Here is a 12,156-nt window from a genome sequence, read left to right as displayed (position 1 = left end):
CTAATGATATCATAGACCAATTAAAGAAGCAGTCATTCCTTTTGCATAAGGCACCTGAATTCCATGACACATAATCTGAAGCATTGAGTTTGTTTTTGTATATTCCATACATACAGGTAGGTCCCCCATTTATGTAAATAACAAATGCACTAGGTATATTATTTAAATTTACACTGCATTTACATTGGGCTAGAATCAATGCCCATATTTTATATAATTATAACTTTGAATAATGTGAATTCAAATGTATTTGAGCACTTAACTGAATTAAGATATTAAGTATCTTCTCACCAATTTCATTTGCCTCTTCTCTCTAGTTGGAGGACTGGAGGTTGGAACAACAAACTCTTTCCAATGCTTTTTCCCAAATAAGGCTCAAAACTTCACAACTAAAGTATTTATTTTTCATCAACTGTTCTGTTGGTTTTGACTTCAAAAACATCATAATACACTATGCCCCCCAACTCTAGCTTCCTTCTGTATATTGTCTTCCTCCTTTAGATTGTTAAGTTCTTTGAGAGCTGGGGTTGGCTTTTTTATTTTGTATCCCTAGTAGGCACCATAAATACTTGGCATATATTTATTGATTATAATATTGATTATCACAAGGACATTAGTCATATAGGACCTAGCTTCACTGAACAGAAATACACAGTGTTAGTAAAACTAGTCTCAGAGTGACAGGCAGTTGTTGTTAATGTCCAGTCTCATATGACTTTTTGAGACCCTTGTGAATCCTATGACACTCCAAGTCCTTCTATCCTCAATTATATCCTAAACTCTGTTCAAGCTCACATCTATTGCTTCCATAATACTATTTAACTATTTCATCTTCTACTGTCTCTTTCTCCTTTTGCTTTCAATCTGTCCCAAAGTCAGGGTCTTCTCATTATGTGGCCAAAATATTTAAGCTTCAACTTCACTATTTGTCCTTCCAGGGAAAAACCTGGAATGATTTCTCTAAGTATTGATTGATTTGACTTCTTTGATGTCCACAGGGCTCTCAGAAGTCTCCAGTACTACATATTGAAAGCACTGATTCAAGGGGGTTCAGCTTTCCTTATAGTCCAACTCTCAAAGCCACACATTAGTCCTGGGAAAAAAATACCTCTGATTGTATGGACTTCTGTTGACAAAATTATGTCTCTGCTTCCTAGTATGCTGTTCAGATTTGCCATAGCTTTGCTTCTAAGGGGCACTGACTGCAGTGATCATGGCGCTCTTTTGAGAATATAAAATAGAGGGAGAAGAAACAGAAGTAGTGTCTGAGGACTTCTATTCAAATTCCAATCATATTCTTTACTATGTAACCTTGGGAAGCTTTTACTTTCTGGGCCTTGATTTTTCAATCTGCATACTTCGGGATTAGATGATCTGTAATATCTCTTTCAGCTTCAAATTCTATTGTGCTAAGGTAATAACTTCTCCTTTTAAAAGATTATGAGTATATTTTCTGCTTATATAAAGCTGTCTCTTCTTACAACCAGTTTTTCTACACATAGAGTTGTTGAGATCCTTCGAAATTCTTCTCTCTGCAAAAGAGAGAAATTAAATTATTAAAATGCCATAATTTTTTGGGTTATTTTACAAACAGAAAACTTTTGATTTGGGGGTCCTTGCACTTGTATTTTGAGTTCCCACACAGAGAAAAGCTAAATTCATTTTGGAAATGGGGAAAAGTTTTATTTTCTAACTGCAATATTTGACCTTTAGTGGAGAGAGAAATTAGACACAAATCAAATGTCAAACTGGCTGATGAAAAACAGGAATGATTAGTGTTGACGTAGAGACCTGACCCCAGATTGCTGCGCAACCAATACAAAATGCACTGTCTATCCTGGAATCACCCTAGGCACAAAAGCAATAAGACTACAAGGTAAAGATCTGGGATCCACAGTGCTTAGGGAAATTTTCAAGCCTAATCAGACTGACAGCTCAGCCAGCTTTCAGGACAATGTTTATTTACTCATTTTTGGCAGATGAATAAGAAAGATAGGACCCTGATGAGATTGGTCCAAATGGGTTCTGGCTCCAGACACAGTCAAGCAGGACAATGTCAAACAAAAACTTCCTATCCTCCCTTATATTTTGGTCTACCCTGGCACAGACATGAAATGACCTCAGATAGCAGTGAAAGATAATAAGGAATATATCTTTGGGGAAATGTGACTCTTTGCTAGTAGCAGGCTATAAAAATATAAGTAACAATAGAACATATGAAGATAAAAGCTTAGGTTTACCAAACGCTATGTTTCCTACATGTTTTAACAATTCCATTTGCCCAGAAATGAATAGAAAACAAATTGTTATGGTGTGCCATTTAGGGCCTTCTATGTTATCAGCTGATTGTTCACAGTGCTAAAAATATAGAACCTCCTAGCTGTACTTTCTGTATAGTATTATTAGTTGTTATTACTAATAATGTAATAAATGCCAATGATGTTTTGTGCCCAGCATAGAATATCCTATTCAATTTATTTCTGTTGTAAATGAACATTGTTCTGTTTCTAAATTCTAACCCTTTAGACTTTTTGAAATATACCTGACACATATCTTTTTGCATTTTGAATATCAGTTTCATTTAGAGAAGCAGTATGATGACCCTGATATAATTAAAATAAAAGATTTGAAGGCAGAGTTCAAATATTGTTTTTTACATTTTCACATTTACATGTGACCATGGGCAAGTCCCATCATATCTCTATGACTCCATTTACTCATCTGTAAAACAGGTCTAACAATACCAGGACTTTACTCACAGAAGGTATTCTAAATCTCAAATGAGATGACTTATAGAAAAACACTTTACAAATTTGAAAATACTATGTAAATGTCAGTTTAAAAAACTACTAGAATGTAGACCTATGCCTGACACATAAAAGTGCTTATGAAATGCTATTGATTGATTTATTTGTTAGACCTACCTAGTTAGCATCAAAAAGTCATATATTTTATTTGCTCACATGTTTTGTGTCTCAATTTATATCTCTTGACTGGGTCATATAGATTCTAACTTCAGCCTTTGAAAATCTTAAAGCCCTGTAAAAATGCCTATTATTATTTTATTCAAGGCTTTTTAGATTTTTCTCTCAATTTTTGCATTCATGTAGTTGTCTTATGTATGAATTTTCTTATCAACCAGAAAGCTTTACAATATAATTAATGTGGGAAGAAAAAATTCTATGGAATGATTTCTGAGAATTTCAGCAATCAAAAATTTGGTTGTGATATAATTTAAAAGATTTTGGGAAACCCTTCAACCCAAAATCTATTTTTACTGCCTGTGGTTGGTTAATGTTTGAAATTTCCCTAGTTGTTCATTGTAATGTTCTCTCTAAAATATAATGTTCTCTGTTGTAGGATTAAATCAATGCTAAAGTAGATTTAACCATTGTCTCCTCAATTCCATTTAGTACCTTATTTCAAGTTCTGGCCCATAATAACATCTCCTTGTAGGATAAAATCACTCATACTGAACCATGCTAAATTAGATAACTATTGTTTCTATCAATTCCACTGACTTAATACCTTGTTTCAAGTTCAGAGTTCTGGCCCATAACAGCTCATCAATCAATCCTTTGGGTTGAAAGAAGGTAGTGTCCTATAGTAGTAAGATCACTGTGATTACATTACCAGGTGGTACAATAATTATTTTCTCCAGACCTCTCCAACAAAAAGAAGAAAAAAAAACAAAACAAATTAAAGCAAACAAATAAAACCTTAAAAATTGAAAAGGAAATAGTTTCCAAATCAGTAGTACTGAGAAAGAAATACTACCCAAAGTAAAAGCCTTAAATTTTAAATATTTAATGCTCCCACTCACTGACATATTCCTAGCCTAATCTGTGTACTGGATATTACCAGCACTATTAGCATTGACTTAAATATTCAACTGTGGGAATCCCTTTTTGGTTACCCCACAGCAATAGTCCATCCTATAACCTGTCACGCTCCATAGGTGGTAGAAGATGTTGATTCTATCCAATTACATAAAAATAAGGGACTTCAAAATATCAGAAGGGAAAAGTGGCCTGCTAATTGAAGACATCATACATATATACCTATCTAGGGGGAAATGAGCTGCTCTGACTAAAAGAGAACTGGAAGGAAATCTCTAGCTGAATTGCTACAGCATCTATAGAATTTACTGTAAGTAGGAAATCACACCTCTCAGTCCTTGGTATCTAAGAACTCCTTTGGATCAAAGAAAAATTCCATGATGCAGCATTAAGGGTGAATGGTCAAAAATTGGAAGGGAAAAAATCAGACAAGTCACCAGGAAAACAAACAAACAAACAAAACCCCATAAACTGAAAATCTAAGAAAGAAAGACTAGGTAAAAAGCCTAGCTTCCAAGCAGATAAACCAATACTGAAAGTTTTACAGAAAGGAAGGGGGGGGGGGGGATAAAAATCAAAACAAAAAAATTCCATGACATTTTGAATATATTGAATACTATGGAAGAAAATGACCCAAAGATCCCCAAATGAAAATGAAATTTGACAGACTCCCTAGAGATAATGGAAAAAACAAGACAAGCCAGTTGGAATCTCCCAGATGATTCCACAGATTAGAAGATATAATGGAAATTTGTTCACAAATAAGAACAATCAAAGAAGAGTTAATAAAGACAAACAATAGACAACTAAGAACTCAAGATGCAGACTCCTTCCAACATAGTAGAGACTATGCAAAACACATTGAAAGATTCCAGTCAAAAATAAAGAAAAAGGGAGAAAGAAGCATGTAGGAAGAAAAGGAAAAGGTATCAAGACTGAAAAAAATGTATGAATCCTACATAAGTAAAGTGACTGATCTTGAAAATAAGGTACAGAGAGATAACTTAAAGATCTCAGATTTCCCAGGGGAACATGACAAATTAAAACAACAACAACAACAAACAAAAGCCTGAATATGATAATTCAGGAAATACTGAATTTCTGAATATAGGCAACAATGTAATAAAGATCAAATTCACTGATTCCTGTCAAAGAAAAACCTCAGTTCAGCAGGGAGGAAAATGGAAGCTTGAAAAATAGATATATTAATCAGAAAGCTTAGAAAGACTTGTGTAGGGATGATTGTATTGAAGACAAATCCTATCTGCAATTGCTGTTAATGTGGAATTCCTTGGCTTCTCCTCTGGAAACCATTGGTAGGGGCAAATTCTACAGGAGCACTGAACTCAGAGCAGCCATCATGAGTTGTGATGGAAATTTTTCATCAAGGAGAAAAAGGGTTTAATCAGTGTTTGTCAAATGAATGGACAAAAGGAAACAAAATGGTTTTTGAAGGATAAATAGCATATAGACAAGGAGAAAGGAGAAGAGAAGGTACATTTTCTGGTCCTTTTATGTTTTGTTTCCTCATTAACTAATTGTAAAATTGGCATTCCTAAATTTTGTGTGAGCTGATACCTACCCACATGTGGGAGTCTTCCTTTCATTAATAATCGTAACAAAAGATTGATTTGGTGTCCCAAAATCTGAACCTTGAAATTAAATATTGATGTAAGTTTTGAATTTAAAATAGAGCTAGGAAATATAGATCTTTTGAAAATATTAAAAGTCTTAAAATGCTGCGATTGCTGTGAACTCTTATGTTGAGGGTTGTTTCATGGAAGTTTTCAATTCTAGAGTAAATCTAAACCATACTTAATCAGCAGACCCATCATAATCTCTATAGAGGATGAGACACTCTAAATGTTTGCAGATGAAATTATATTTACAGTATCAAGTCCCAGAATTTTACAGAGCTTCAATGATATATAAATAATGATATATAAAATTCACTTTAAAGAATTAATCTAGACTAAGAAAGAAGTTTGACATAGAGCAAAGGTGGTAAGATATGGAGTCAGGAAGTACTTAATTTAAATACCAACTGTTTCTCATTTTACTCATCATCATCACAAACTTTGTTTCCTCATTTATAACTTAGAGATACTAGTGTTGTAAAAATTAAAGAAGATGTATATGGAATGATTTGCAAGCCTGAAAATACCACATAACTATCAGAGATTAAAAACCAAGTGGATAAAGAGTGCCTGTTTTCTGAAATACCACTACACACCTCTCAGACTGACTAAGATGATAGGAAAAGATAGTGATGAATGTTGCAGGGGATGTGGGAAAACTGTGACACTGATACATTGTTGCTGGAATTGTAAACGGGATCCAACCATTCTGGAGAGCAATTTGGAACAATGCTCAAAAAGTTATCAAACTGTGCAGCATATCCTTTGACACAGCAGTGTTTCTATTGGACTTAAATCCCAAAAATATCTTAAAGAAGGAAAAGGGACTCACATGTGCAAAAATGTTTGTGGCAGCTCTTTTTGTAGTGGCTAGAAACTAGAAACTGAATGGATGCACATCAATAGAAGAATGGCTGAATAAATTGTGGTTTTTGAATGTTATGGAATATTATTGTTCTGTAAGAAATGACCAACAGAATGATTTCAGAGAGGCCTGGAGAGACTTAAATGTCTTAGATGGCAGGTAGTCCAATAAATGTTACATGTGTTAAAGTATATGTTAAATCCAATATATGTATACATATTTATACAGTTATCTTGCTGTACAAGAAAAATCGGATCCAGAAAGAAAGAAAAAAACCTAAGAAGTAAAACAAAAATGCAAGCACACAAAAAGAGTGAAAATGCTATGTTGTAGTCCACACTCATTTCCCATAGTTCTCTCTCTGGCTGTAGCTGATTCTTCATTACTGAACAATTGGAACTGGTCATCATCTCATTGTTGAAGAGAGCCATGTCCATCAGAATTGATCACCATATAATTTTGTTGTTGTTGTGTATAATGATCTCCTGGTTCTCTTAGCATCAATTCATGTGGGTCCCTTTCCCTTCTTTTTTTCCCCCTTTTCTCTTCCCATTTCTACCCATGCATCTTCCATTGGGAGTTGACCTAATGTGGTAGAGGGTTTCCTCTTGATCTCATCTGTTGACCAGGGGTATTAGAATGTTCCTTCAAGTATAAATCATAATCACTACAAAGCAGATTCTTTTAAAAATTATTATTATAGCCTTTTATTTACAGAATATATGCATGGGTAATTTTTCAACATTGATCCTTGCAAAAAACATTCTACAAATCTGGTTCATGAGTACATATATTTTGCATAAAAACTATAGGTAGTCAACAAATGATAAGAGGAAAAACAACTGGCTGGATAGTATTTGGAAAAATTTTCTGTGCTCCAAATGACATCAAATTTCTCCCTGAAACAAAATAATACTTTTTAAAAAATCAGTGTTCTTTTGGTGGTACCATGTGATTATGAATTATTTAATACCAAAATATCTGAGGAATCAAATGTATGGGTCCCCTAAAGAACAAAAGAAATACAGATGAGTGTTAATAGACTGAAGTATATTACAAATTATTATGTGCTTATAGAGGAATTTAAATCATGAAAAATGTATGATGAAGAAAGGAGACATTCAACAAGATGAGATAATGGAGGTATAGACTATGTACTCCACTGGTCAACAGATGAGATCAAGAGATCAAGAGGAAGCCCTTTACCACATTAGGTCAACTCCCTATGGAAGATGCATGGGTGGAAATGGATAAGAGCCATGTGGGATAAGAAGGCATGGAAGGGATGTGACCTATATATGTGGAGGGAGTGACCAAATTGATGAGAACAATGATTCATTGATGTTTTGAGGTAGATTTACAAGTTTAGGAGCAATGACCTACATATTTGCTAACAAAAAGGCACTCCACAAGAAATATATGTCAGAAAAAGAAGAAAATAAGTTGCTGAATAATTTTTAGATAGGTTGCTATAGAATTTTAGGTAGCATTTTATTTAAAATGTATGAATTAAACCTTATTAAAAGCATTTGTCTTTATCTTTTTATCTTTGTACTACAATTCAATAGGTATCAGGACTGTATTTGTTCTAATATTTTCTTCCTTAATTTTTGAATAATTTGTGCATTATTAGTATTATTTTTTTTTAAAGTTTGACAGAATTGTCCTGTAAATTCTTCTAGATCAATTTTTTTTGTGCTAGCTCTTTTATAACCAGTTCAATTTTTAAAATTGGTTAAAAATATTTTTAGTGTTTCCTTTTGAATGTTTTGATTTTGCATCTTGTATTTATAACAATGTTCATTTCTTTTAAACAGAAATTGTAATGTCTGGGCTAGCTTTGTGGAGGATCTTTGGACAGGTGGTCTTTAGGTGGAGAAGTGATGAAGGCAGATGCAGTGAATTTACTCTATCCTATTTTCACCTTTATGCTTTGTTGCCACCATAAGGTCAAAGATGGAGATCAGAGTCTGGAAGTCTCCAGTCTTCTCTGTATCTGTGGCTGAGAGATTTTTCTGTGTCTGAGACTCCCTTAAATGCCTCAATATGATTACATCACTATAACACACTGAGTATGTGCAACCATTACATCACCAAATCACATTAAGTATATGTTTAAAGAACCATCCTCTCACACTGAGTAGGTGCTTAATTATAAGCACCCTGTCCTTTGATTTAAGTACACCTTTTCAGAGTTCTGGTCCTCTACAAGAAATGATTGCATATGGCACATAACTGTATAATAAGTTCTTTTTTTAAAAAAGCCCTTTTGTTTAATCTATTCTGACTTTAGTTTGACCATTTAAAAAATTTTAATGTATTTTCCTTCTTTTTCTTTTTAATCAGTTTAATGCTAAACATTTGTCAATTTTGCGAGACTTAAAAAAATAAGTCTTTATGCTTTTCAATTGTATTTCTTTCTAATATAAAATTTTTTCAGGTTAATTCATTTATTTCATAGTTACAAGATTATATATTCAATTCTCCATTCATCTTTTTTTAAAATGTGTCAATTAATTATTTGTTGAAACCTATATGTAGGGGTTCATGATACAAACACAAAGAATGAAATAATCCATATCAACAATCTAATATTCTAACAAATACACACATACACACATACAGAAACACACACATATACATATACATGTAGGCTTTTTTTCAGGGATCTATTTTTTCCTCTGTTGACAGTTTTAGCTGCATGAAAGAATTTTGATGTTATCTCATAATTATCATTCTCTTCTACATATTTATTTATTGTTTCAATTATTTCTAATATTTCTATCAAGATTTTGCTATTACCAAGAAGAAATATTACTTTTGTGGATTTATATTTTATCCTAAAACACTACTGAAGATACTGTCACAATTTCTTTCTTTGCTAATTTTCTCTGACTTATATTTATCAACAAATGGAAATAGTTTTATTTCTTTCTTTTTTTTTTTTGCTATTTTTATGCATCAAATCTTTTTTTCTTTTGTCTTATTGCTATCACTAACATTTCTAGGAGTGTGTCAAATTAAAGCAGACAAATGGACATACTATTTCCATTTGTTAACATCTATTATAAATTCCAGATAATTAAATCTACAAAAAATAACATTTCTTTTGACAATAGCAAAATCTTGATGGAGATAATAGAAACTGAAGTCACATTCAAAACAACTGCAAAATGTAGACAATACCTGAGAGTCAATCTACCAGCACATGCTTAAAACCTTTGAAGATACAATTACATTTCCTTTAATAAAAAAAAAAACTTCAATAATTGGAGGAATATCCAGTACTCATGATTCTGTCAACAAATGCTGTGAAGTACTGTTTTGGGAATACAAATAAAAACAAAAATACAGTCCCTGCTCTTGAAAAACTTGCATTCTAAGGAGAGAAAGTTGGAAAAGGTACACTTAGGCATAGTGGAAAAAGATGTTCAGAAAGTCAGAAACAGGACCCAGAGAGGAATAAAGAAATAATCATCAGCTGGCCTAGATATTTCCTTAAAATGGAAAATCTGGGAGGAATGGACTAATCAAAAGAAGGAGCAAAAGGACCTTCCAAGATCAGAAGATTCTGTAGAATGATGAAGAAAGAAATAGTCAAAGGTGGTCCCAAGGAGAAATGAAGAAGAAAGTTAATATAATAAAAATGAGGACACTGTTTACATTAATTTCCAAATTTAGTGACATGAAAATTCTACTGCCAAAGGGATACTTCATAAAGTGAGTCAAAATAATATCTATTTTCACTTTGAAGAACCCCCCCAAAAAACCCATGCATAAATCTCAAAGGAAATAATTGGGAGGGGGGAAGTAGGAATGAATGAATACAACATTTTTTAGACTTTGATTTATATATCAATGAAGAAATCGTCTAAAATATTCATACTCTATTAAGATAAAAAAGCAGATTAGTGAAACAAAATGAACAAGGAGAAATCAGACTTGATTTCAATAACTATGTATTTGATAAAGTTGAGAACACAAATTACTTCACGAAGAACTTTTTAATGAGAATTGCTGGAAAAACTGGAAAGCAGTTTAGCAAAAATCAGGTTTAAATCATTATCTTATGTCATATACTATAATAATTTCAAAATGGATATTTGACCTCAAAATGAAAAATTGCATCATTAAAAAAATTAAAAATGAACCAGAGTATCTTTCATAGCTATGGTTAGGGGAGAAATTATTAACCAGACAAATCATATGAGAATGTACTTCCCTCCTGGCTCTCTTCTCCCACTTCATATTTTGTAGTGGTAGGGGACTGTGTGTCAAACACCATATATAATGTTGGAACTTGCAGGAATATTGCTTAATTTTATACAACTTTTCTCTCTCTTTATTTTGGATTATACAGAATAGTTCCTATGGAGGTGCTGAGATGTGGGAAGGATACTGGGAAATGAAGGTGATATAAAAAAAGATATCAATACAAAATTTAATTTTAAAATCCCAACAGAATAAAAGTGGAAAATAAAGACAACAGAAGTTGAATTCAACCAGCAATCATGTATTAAGTGCTTGCTATATGATAAGTACTGTGCCAAACACTAGCAGTATAAAGAAAAAGCATTAAAACATGCCCTCAAGGAGTGTATAGTTTAACAAAATAGACATATAAAAGAAGACAGAGAACCTTTTCTTTCAGATGACTTAGTTTGTTCAATTTACCAACTCTAACCCAAAGCATGTCATTTCTTCTCCCTCTTACCTTTTACTTTACCTTACAGAAATTTGCCTAGGTACTAGGCATCTATCATCTGGAGAAAGAGAATGACAAAGATTTTCGTTTTGGCTCTGCCAGTACATATATATGACCTTGTAAAAATGTGCTTGCCTTTTTAGGCTTCAGTATTCTCATCTGCCAAAAGACTATTTTGAACTAGTAAGTCTGAAAGCTTCCTTCTTGCTTGTATCATCTACTGAATTAGAAAAAAAATTTTTTTTCATTTATTCTGAACTTCCTGACCTTAAATCTAGCATTCCATCTACTAAGCCATGACTCTGAAAGACTTTTGATGCATGAAATCTCAGTTTCCTCATCTGTCAAATAATTTAGATCAGATTAGTTGACCTTAAAGGTCATTTCCATTCAGCTCTTAATCTAAATCTAGCTCTAAATGGTTTGCAAAATTTAAAGCACTGCATAAATTATAGATATTATTATTATTACATTTTAAAGTTTCCTGAGTTTTTTGTTTGTGGTTGTTTTTGGTTTTAGGGGAAAGATGAAAGAAGCAAGCTTTCATTTAGTCCGTTCTTTTGGAAGATGGATCATATAGCAACCATCAATCTGATTCTCATAAACCACCAATAAGTTTTAGATCAAGCCCCATTCGATCATTGTTTGGTTACTGATTGATTCAGATTAAATGTAAATAACAATCATTTCTACTTAAAGCAGAACCCTAAGGCTCTCCCCCCAGGTTTATTTATTTAGATTTTTTTTTTTGATTGAGTGAGAAAATAGATTCGTTGCCTCAATTGTTACCTAGCCCCAATCACTGAAACCAAGTGGCCTCAGTCAAACTGAGACCTATTGAAGAACTTAGTTTAAAAAGGCCAGCATCTCTCCTTTCATCCCCAGCCAACTCTAGTTCTCTTGATCTATATCCTGCCAGTAGACCCAGATGGTTCTGGAGGGGAAAGTGAGACAAGTAACCTTGCACAGCCCTCCCTCACTTAAACCAGTTCACTTGCATGTCATAGCATCACCTCCCTGATATCAATCATGATATCAATCAAGAGAATCATCTCGTAGAGAACAAAGAACATTCAACAACATCATAGACCATGTTTCTTGCAATTAAGA

At 33.1% G+C, this 12,156-nt stretch overlaps 1 long non-coding RNA gene across 2 annotated transcripts in view; it reads right to left on the bottom strand.

The window, feature by feature from the left end:
* Positions 1 to 289: 289 nt before the first annotated feature.
* The window catches only part of LOC116421102, a 28,486-nt gene continuing 16,619 nt past the window's right edge, over positions 290 to 12,156 (bottom strand). For both annotated transcript variants that reach the window (XR_004231419.1, XR_004231420.1), the window contains exon 3: positions 290 to 1,532. This is a non-coding gene — a long non-coding RNA (uncharacterized LOC116421102). The remainder of the gene's footprint in view (positions 1,533 to 12,156) is intronic.

Source organism: Sarcophilus harrisii, chromosome 2, assembly GCF_902635505.1.
Source record: "Sarcophilus harrisii chromosome 2, mSarHar1.11, whole genome shotgun sequence".
NCBI lineage: Eukaryota > Metazoa > Chordata > Mammalia > Dasyuromorphia > Dasyuridae > Sarcophilus > Sarcophilus harrisii.
The sequence above is the reverse complement of the archived record's forward strand: the minus strand, read 5'-3'. Positions and strand labels throughout refer to the sequence as shown.